Source organism: Hakea prostrata, chromosome 11 (genome assembly GCF_041222555.1).
Source record: "Hakea prostrata isolate BN-2017 chromosome 11, UWA_Hpros_2, whole genome shotgun sequence".
NCBI lineage: Eukaryota > Viridiplantae > Streptophyta > Magnoliopsida > Proteales > Proteaceae > Hakea > Hakea prostrata.
Genome location: NC_142610.1, coordinates 12,432,638 through 12,441,479, shown reverse-complemented (window position 1 = coordinate 12,441,479; position 8,842 = coordinate 12,432,638).

The window sequence follows — 8,842 nt, the reverse complement described above, 5'->3', positions numbered from 1 at the left end:
CCTACAAGGATGTCGTCTATAAAGTGGAGAATAATTTAGTTACCCAATGTACTTGCTACTGGGATTAGATTTTGTCTAGTTTATTCTTTAGAGCTACTTTTCCGCTGGATGTAAAGTGGGATTTTTGCTTCACTTTACTTATCTGTTTGATACTCTGATTATATCTATTATTCTGATTCGTTTATGATTCAATCTTTCATTATTGGATCCATGATTTATCTTCCGCACTCTTGTTATGATTGTTCATGATTATGTTATTGTTTATGTGGGAGGTTGATCACTCGATACCTGATCTTCGGGCTGTGGATCACACTCTCGGGTATGCCAGATAGGGTACCGGCTGGGAGGGCGTGACACTATTCTACAGGTTTTAATGGCTATGAAGCGCAATATGAGGAAGCGCAAGATGAAGAAGCGTACCATACACAAAGTGTTGACGATTACGAAGATTACTATGAGGATTCCTCGAGTGGTCTCTCTTATTACCAGGATTAGCCCTACTGTGGAGTGGGAGCGTCTGAGCATCATCGATGAAGTCTACGTTTATGAGGACATCCTTTATAAAGTAGAAAAGACTCTAGATTAGTTAGATTATATCTTTCTTTCTTGTCTTTAGAATTGGTTGTAATCCCATTTGATTTTCGAACTACATTCCGCTGTACTCGTGGAGTGAGATTCCGCCTCACTCTACTTTTGATTTATATATCTATTGGTATCTTTTCTGCACTCTGATGATTATCTCGTTACATATCTATGATTCATTTGAATAATATTATTAACATTGATTTAGTCTTGTTCTTGATTATATTATTGTGAATGTGAGAGGATGATCTCACTAACTACTGGATCTTGTGGACTGTGGATCACACACTCGGGTATGCCAGATAGGGTACTGACTGGGTGGATGTGACACCCAGATTATTGGATGACATACATAGGACTATCTAGTTGGTTGGCTAGGTTTATCCTTGTCGTGTCAGACCCGAATCGGAAGGGCATTGAGACAGAACAACCTGTGGTAGTGTATGGTTGGATGGGCGCTCTAGGCCGGTAACCAATCCGGTAGGGGACATAAACCATAATACGGATACCCGAAAGGGGCTATTTATTGGTAGGGTTGCAAATGGCTAGACTTGGGCTCACGGGCGCTCAAGACCGGTAACCAATCCGTGAGAGGACGTGAGAGCTTCCCGTTTACTATTTGTGGATGACCAATAGGGTTGATGAGTCCGAAATCCGGGATTTCGCTGACTCTAGTGTGAAGGATACTGGAAAGGAGATCTGACTTGACCGACTAAGTAGATGACTTGCATTGGGCTAAGCTTTACTGTGACATGCGCCAGTACTTATACCAAACGGTGATGTGAGAGAGCGGTGACCTATTCCCTTACCATGGTTTTTTAGATGACTTTATCGAACTTCCCTGGCAGACCCAGGATATCTTGTATGATTGAGGGGGAGTGACTGACCACCCAAAGAAGTATGGTGCTATGACTTAAAGCATGTCTACCCTAGAGACTAGCATTCATAGAGTTAGAATCATACTGCATCATATGTTCCATATCACATTGCCTTATGTATGTTCTGTATGTGTATGATTTCTATTATGGAATAACTACCTTGCTGAGCTCTTCAAACTCATTCCTTTTGTACAAATGTTTTTAGATTATCCTACAGGTACCGAAGATTATGATGGCACCCCCTTCGAGACGGACTATGATTCCGCCACTACCCGAACCCCCTTCGAGACGGACTATGATTCCACATACTACCCTTCGGGTAGTGGCGTCTGTGAAGATCAGAGTGTTGGTGCTGAGGAGGATTACTATTCGCACCAGGGTTAGCCCCACGGTTGTGCGGGAGCGGCAAAGCTGGGTTTACTTCATCCGTACCATTAAGGAGACTATTATTAGAGTAGAGGAAACCCTAGCTTACTGCCCCATTTCCCTGGTGTATTTCTGGAGTATTGGGACCTGTAATTAACTTGTTTTTGGATTATCTTTAAATACTTGGACATGTAATTAACTTTATCACACTTCTTTACCACTGCTCTAAGAGAGTGGTTATCATACCTTCTCTCACCTATATGACTATGTTCACATTTTGATATTGTCTGTCTTCCGCACTCTGAGACGTATCGCCCTAAATCCAGATAGGGTTCTTTACATGAAAATGTACAAAAAGAACATGAAAATGTACAAAAAGAGGAAGAGAAGGCGTGATGCCAAGTTCAAAGCACAAACCCAAGAAGCCGACGATGAGACGCAAGCTATTGGGAAGAAACATTCTGGGACAAATGTCCCAATGATTCAGAATGGCTGCAAACAATGGATTAAAGAAAGGAAAGCGAACCCCGCTTTCCAGAGCATCTATATACAGAGAAAACTCACCCGGAAGGGTTGAGTCGACTCTCTCATCATACTTGGGAGACCTAAGATGGTACGAAGAGGGAAAGCCAAAACCTTGGACGGCTAAGGGAAGATTCTCCTCGTTATAGGATGAAGCAACATAATCAGGTCCACCAGCGGATTTGGTAGATGGTCAAGACTCGACAGTCACCTTAGGAGTCATGGATGGTCCAAACCCAGGAGCGGTAGAAGATGTCTCAGTTTTTTCTTGTACTCTTTGTTGGCTATCTTCTGCGAAGTCACGCCAAAGAGCAGTTAGGTTTTTGTTGTCACTATCCGACTACTCGGAGTGGAGAGAAACAAAGGCCTCATTTCCGCTATCGCTTTTACCGGCGCTTGGCACAGGGGAAGTCTCAGAGGAAACCCTACTATCTTCCATTACTAAAAGGTCTGACTGCGGTTTCCAGAGAAAAAGAAACTTATAGACAGAAAGTAAACTTTGCAAAGAGATCGGTAAACTTACTGATTCACTGAGGCAGAGAGCTCAAGAATGAAAGAATCGTAAAGGTGCGAAGAAGACGACGAGGTTTCAAAATTCCAGACAAGAAGAATGAAACCTATGAAGACAACGAACCGCTTTTAAGCACCCGCACGAGTGTTCGAGGACGTGAACAATCGAGATTAATTCGGCATCAACAATCGAGATTTGAAGACGGTTCGAAAGTTTGAACTCACGAATCCAAAATAGGTGTTCAGAAACCGTCGTTTTGATTGCGTGAGCCACGATAGTTTCAACTGCAGGAGGATGCATAGTGGCACCCTCACAATGCTCGAGGAAAAAGTGACACACCCGCATTAAATGTGAAATGACATTTAATGGGTTGTGCAAAGACTATTACTTGATGAAGAACCCAGTTAAAAACCAAGCCCTCGGGATCGACCGAACGCTTGGTCTAGGGGGCTCGTGATACGGAGAAAATATGATCGAACTTGGTTCATTCTTGGTTCGACCCTCGACTCCGGTTGAGACGAAGGGAATCAACTCGTTTCCGAGCGAGCCGGGTTCAGGAGATAGCTTGCTGAGGAAGAAAACTAAATCAGCCACAAGCACGCCCTAATCCAATACTTTTGAAGCGGGTTAATTAACCTAACGACGGCTAGCAGAGTTCGGCGGCTATCAATCATTGCTATCATATGGATAACCACCAAATAATAGTCGGGTTATCCTAGGAGTCCTCTACTAGTCCAAACTATTAGAAGTCTATCACTCAACGGATCTATCTGTTAAGATCCAACGATTATCCGAAGAAGACTCAAATACATCCAACGAAGAAGATTCGAAGGTACACTCTATATAAGACATCACCTATTCAAAAGGTGAGGACGAACGAAAACACTCAGATGTTTACTATCTGAATCGTATTCCAGTTATTCATTCCTTAGCTCTGTGTTCTAGCAGAGCCGTTTGTGATTAAGTTCATCAACTGACTTAGCCTTCGGAGGTGGACTCCCGACCCCAGCGGTCAGGCCACATCTGACGCTTTGTTTTGCAGGTCATTCTCAAGAGATCTAAGGGCTGAGCAGATTTTGGACGCATCAATAACATTGTCAAATTTTGCGTGCCATTGTTTTGGTGCTTGTTTGAGTCCATACAAGGACTTCACCAACTTACACACTTTCTTTTCTTGTTAGGGAGAAATATAACCCTTGGGTTGTTCCATGTATATTTCTTCCTCAAGGTCTTCATTGAGAAAGGTCGTCTTCATGTCCATTTGATGGATTTCTAGAGCTCGCAAGGCAGCAATTGCTAATATCATCCTTATAGATGTTATCTTTGTCACAGGAGAATAAGTATCAAAGTAGTCATGACCTTCGCATTGCTTGTAACCCTTTATTACAAGTCTAGCCTTATACTTATCAATTGTTCCATCAGTCTTCATTTTTCGTTTGAAGAGCCTAATGGTTTACTTCCTGGAGGAAGGTCCACTAACTCCCAAGTATGATTTTGCATAATGGAATCAATTTCACTCTTTATGGCTTCTTTCCATAAAGGACCTCAGTTGAGCTCATAGCTTCTTTATATGTTTGAGGTTCAGCTTCTAACAAGTAAGTCGAAAATCTGGCCCAAAAGATTTTTCTATTCTTGCTCTTTTGCTTCTTCTAGGCTCTACCACTATCTCCTCTGATTTATAGTAAAGATCTGGAACCGGATCATTACTTTCATTAGCCTCAGTTGTTTGTTCAGACAATCCTGAACCATCTTCTTTGGAGTTACAAGGAAATACATGTTCAAAGAATGAAACATTCCTTGATTCCATTATCGTATTCTTATGAATCTTAGGGTTTTTAGATTCATACACAAGAAATCGATAAGCACTACTATTTTGAGCATAACCAATGAAAATACAATCAACTGTTTTAGGACCTAATTTCATTCTCTTAGGTGTTGGAGCCAACACCTTGGTAAAAGACACCCCCACACTTTCAAGTAGTTGAAGGAAGGCTTTCTTCCTTTCCACAATTCATAAGGTGTTTTATCCTCTTTCTTTTGAGGAACCTTGTTCAAAAGGTAGTTAGCCGTTAAAATGGCTTCCCCCCACAAGTTCTATGGCAATCCAAAACTTATCAACATTGAGTTCATCATTTCTTTCAATGTACGATTTTTGTGTTCAGTCACTCCATTAGATTGAGGAGTATAAGGAGGTGTGACTTCATGAATAATACCATGTAGTGCACAAAATTGACTAAATGGTTCTACATATTCACCACCACGGTCACTTCTCACCATCTTAATCTTTTTATTAAGTTGGTTTTCAACTTCTTGCTTATACAAAACAAATTTCTTTGTAGCTTCATCTATGCTCTTAAGAAAATATACATAGCAATATTTCGTGCTATCATCAATGAAAGTGATAAAATATTTGTTACCCCCTCGGGTTTGGACAGATTTCAGATCACAAATATCACTATGAATTAAATCAAGTGGTTCAATATTCCTTTTAATTGTTTGGAACAATGATCTAGTTAGTTTGGCCTCTATACAAATTTCACATTTATGCTTGGGATCAATGTTAAATGTGGGTATGTGGTCCATGTTAATTAATCTACGTAGAGTATCAAAATTAACATGACCTAGTCTACCATGCCATAAGTTAAAAGACTCAAGCATATAAGAGGAAGACTTTCCATTATCATTGGTAGGTTTAGACTTAATAGCCATTACATTCATTTTTCAGCATCCCATCTTTTACATACCCTTTCCCAACATAAACACCTTGTTTGGTCTAAACTAACTTTTCAGATTCAAACAGCATTTTGAATCCATGTTGAATCATAAGTGTTCCATAGATCAGATTCTTTCGGATGTTAGGCACATAAAGGACATTTCGCAGCTTCACTTCCTTGCTCGATGTCATCCTTAAGAACACAGGTTCCTTGACCCTTGATTTCAGAAGTTGCAGAGTTTCCCATAAATAACTTTTCTCAATTATTCACAGGTGTGAAATCAGAGAAAGTAAATCTATTGCAACAAACATGGCGTGTCGCTCCAATGTCCAGCCACCATTCCTTTGAATTTGAGTCTATCATGTTGAATTCAGATACCACCGCGGAGAGACACATATCAGACAATTCATATGTGGCATTGTCAACCAAGTTTGTCTCTTTCTTATTGTTCCTTTTTGGCAATCTACAATTTGCCGATTTGTGACCCATCTTGTCACAATTAAAACATTTTCCTTGGAACATTGGTTTCTTAGAGATTCCACGTTTAGGTCCCATATTGAAACCCAATTTGTGTTTACCTTTCTTATTCTTGGAACTTTCATCACGCTCCACCATCTTTGCCTTGGCAACAAGAAGGTTGGAGAACTTCCTCGCTGAGCCTTATTGTCTTCTTCAATGCGAAGTCTAACAATTAGATCTTCAACATTCATCTCTTTCCTTTTGTGCTTCAAATAGTTCTTGAAGTCTTTCCATGCTGGGGGTAGCTTTTCAATGATTGCAGCTACTTGGAAAGACTTACTCATGGTCATTCCCTCAGCATGAATTTCATGAATGATCGTTTGGAGTTCTTAGACTTGACTCATCACAGTCTTTGAGTCTGATGCGTCCAAAACAGATCTGCTCGTGATTGCCCCGCCCCCCTCGTGTTCCCCCCCAAAACGAAAGCGTCAGATGTGGCCCGACCGCTGGGGTCGAGAGTCCACCTCCGAAGGCTAAGTCAGTTGATGAACTTAATCACAAACGGCTCTGCTAGAAGCACAAAGCTTAAGGAATGAAGAACTGGGAAGGGTGATCTAGATAGCAGATCGCTGATAGTTTAGGTCTATCAGTATGTATCTGAACCTGAGTCTCAGATAGTATTCTTTTTTCGATCCCCTCACCTTGTATGGTAGTGAGGTTTATATAGAGTGTACCTTTGAATCTCCTTCGTTGGATGCACTTGAGCCTTCTTCGGGTAGTCATTGGATCTTATCAGTTAGATCCGTTGAGCAATAGACTTCTACTAGTTTGGGCTAGTAGAGGACTCCCGAGATAACCTTTAGGTTATGCGATGATTATCCCTTCGATAATGATTATCCGCAGCCGTCAATTCGAGTCTCGCCATCATTAGGGTGATTACCCTAATCCATAAGTAGGATTAGGGCATGCTTGCAGCCGAATAAGCTTTCTTCTTCAAAGAAGCCATCTTCCGGATCCGGTTCGCTCGGGAGCTAGTCGGATCTCTCCGTCTCGACCGGGGTCGAGGGTCGGACCAGGTATGAACCCGGTCCGATCATAATCTCTCCATATCACGAGCCCCCGGCACTGCTGCCTTCGGTCAATCCCGAGGGCTTGGTTTTTAACTCGGGTTCGTCGTCAGTGATAATCTCGCGTGCTTCATTAAATGTCATATCACATTTAATGCGGTGGTCACTTTTCCTCGAGCGTTGTAGGAGTGTAAGGCCACATATCTCCTTGTAGTTGATCTGTCGTGGCTCACGTCATCCAAGCGACGGTTTCCGAACGCCTATTTTGGATTCGTGAGTTCAAACTTTCAAAACGTCTTTCAATCTTGATCGCTGATTTTGAATCAATCTCGATCGTTCGGATTCCCGAACACTCGTGCGGGAGTTTTAAAAGCGGATCGTTGTCTTCGTAGGTTTCATTCTTCCCGTCTGGAATTTGAACCTTTGTTGTCCGTTCGCGCCTTCCCCGCTCTCAAGCTTCCGCCTCACCGAATCGGTAAGTTTACCGGTCTTTTTCTTTTTGTAGTTTATCGAAACAAGTAATGGCGGACTATAGGGCTCGGTCCCAAGTTGGTAATAGCAAGTGATGGCTTTTGCTTCTCCCCGCTCCCCGAACAATCGGATAGTGATAACAAAACCCTAACCGTCCTCCGGCGCGCGAGTTCGCTGAAGTTTCTCAAAAAGGTTTTGAAAGAAAAACCGAAACTTCTCCCGTCCTTCTCGAGTTTGGATCTTCCAAGATTGTCGAGTCTTCTAGGCAGCCTCAAACTTCCGGGTCCGATGGTGGACCTCGGCTCTGCTCCCTCCATTTACGATGAGGAAACCCTTCTTCAGTTGTCCAAGATTTTGATTTTCCTTCCTCATATCAGTTAGGGCTCCCCACCCCGATGAGAGGGTTGATTCATCCCTTTCGGGTGAATTTTCTCTCGTATATAGATGCACCGGAAAGCGGGGTTCGCTTTCCCTTTTTTAATCCTTTGTTCTCCGCAGCTTCGAATCATTGGAACATTTGTCCCGGAATGCTCCTCCCCAATAGCCGGCGTCTTATCGTCGGCTTCTTGGGTTTGTGTTTTGAACTTGACATTACACCATCTCTTTCTCTCTTTGTACATTTTCATGTTCTTTCTATCTCCCATCCTCCCGGATGGGTTTTTCTCGTCCAAACGCAATAAGGCTGAACTTGATTGGAGGGGCAGCATCCTTGTCAAAGGAACTTGCCCTTCTAACCACAAAAGATGGCGCGAACGATACTTTTTCTCGTCGAGCGCCTCCATCGGATCTTAACTTCCCAACCACCTGGAGGAGGTGTACTTCTTCTTCCGAGAATAACCGAGGCCTTCCCTTATCCAGAGAAGACGAGGCGGCCATCGTGAAGATCAAATCCATTCCGTGGTATCAAGAGATACATGGACTTGAAGTGGAGTATAACTCCATCCTTCAAGATCGGGGCTTGGCTCATTGTGAGCTTCTAACCACCATCCTTTAATTTGACTGAAGTGATATGTTTTTAATTCGACTCTTGTCCTTCTTCTTTGCAAGGCCTCCAAGAATGAACCTTGAAAGCCTCGTGGGTGAAGGCCGCTAGGGCCGCTGTGACAGCCGAGCAACGATTGCCCAGTAGCCTTGACCGTAGATCAAGAGGCTTCTATTCCCTCTCCCGACCCCTCTTATAGGGGTATCGGGAATATCAGGCCCGTGGCCGATGCTTCGGGTAAAGGGAAGAAACCGATGGTGGAGAGGTCTAATGTCTCTTCCTCCGCCCGA